Here is a 1568-nt window from a genome sequence, read left to right as displayed (position 1 = left end):
AACAAAGGTCCGTCTAGTCAAGGCTATGGTTTTTCCTGTGGTCATGTATGGATGTGAGAGTTGGACTGTGAAAAAGGCTGAGCGCCGAAGAATTGATGCTTTTGAACTGTGGTGTTGGAGAAGACTCTTGAGAGTCCCTTGGACTGCAAGGAGATCCAACCAGTCCATTCTGAAGGAGATCAGCCCTGGGATTTCTTTGGAAGGAATGATGCTAAAGCTGAAACTCCAGTACTTTGGCCACCTCATGTGAAGAGTTGACTCACTGGAAAAGACTCTGATGCTGGGAGGGATTGGGGGCAAGAGGAGAAGGGGACGACAGAGGATGAGATGGCTGGATGGCATCACTGACTCGATGGACGTGAGTTTGAGTGAATTCCTGGAGTTGGTGATGGACAGGGAGGCCTGGCGTGCTGTGATTCATGGGGTCGCAAAGAGTCGGACACAACTGAGCGACTGATCTGATCTGATCTGATCTGAACTACACAGTCCATGGAATTCTCCAGGCCAGATTACTGAAGTAGGTAGCCTTTGCCTTCTCCAGGGGATCTTCCCAACTCAGGGATCAAACTTGGGTAAATGAGTAAATGTAGTCAAAAGGTACAAACTTTCAGTTGTAAAATAAGTCTAAGGGATGTTATGTCCAGCATGGTACTATAGTAAATAAAGTGTGTGCACGCATGCTCACTTGCTTCAGTCATGTGTGACACTTTGAGACCCTGTGGACTGTAGCTCACCAGGCTCCTCTAGAGGCAAGAATATTGGAGTGGATTCTTCAGGCAAGAATATTGGAGTGGATTGCCATGCCCTCCTCCAGGAGATCTTCCTGACCCAGGGATCGATCCCACATTTTCTGCACTGCAGGAATATTCTTTACTGCTGAGTCACTGGGGAAGCCCCATAGTTAATAATACTGTATTGTTTATTTCAAAGTTGCTAAGAAAGTACATCCTAAAGGAAATTTCAGCACTGGAAGTATTGATCATCATGGTATATATCTGAGACTAATGTAATGTTGTATGTCCATTATATCTCAAAATGAAGTTATTTGAAGAAAATAATAATGATACACAAAAGGACTTATACACAAGAATTTCATCTAATTCTTTATAGTAAAACTGTAAACAGTTTGATGAAAAGTTGAAGTTGCCCTCCACCCAAAAAAGAAGAGTGAATGCAGTAATGGTTACAATGGAGCACAGTAAAGGACTAGATTGGGGAAAATAAATATATGAATAGATGATCAGTTTCATAAAGTATGGTATAGCTATATATTAAAAATGCCATTTTAAAAGGACATAAAACTGTTCATAATATTTAGTTCAGTTCAGTTGCTCAGTCGTGTCCGCCTCTTTGCGACCCCATGAACTGCAGGATGCCAGGCCTCCCTGTCCATCACCAACTCCTGGAGCTTACTCAAACTCATGTCCACTGAGTCAGTGACGCCATCCAACTATCTCATCCTCTGTCATCCCCTTCTTCTCCTGCCTTCAATCTTTCCCAGCATCAGGGTCTTTTCAAATGAGTCAGCTCTTCGCATCAGGTGGCCAAAGTATTAGAGTTTCAGGTTC

This window comes from Bison bison, unplaced genomic scaffold (genome assembly GCF_000754665.1).
Source record: "Bison bison bison isolate TAMUID 2011002044 unplaced genomic scaffold, Bison_UMD1.0 scf7180017864304, whole genome shotgun sequence".
Classification (NCBI taxonomy): domain Eukaryota; kingdom Metazoa; phylum Chordata; class Mammalia; order Artiodactyla; family Bovidae; genus Bison; species Bison bison.
Note: the sequence above shows the minus strand (reverse complement) of the source record.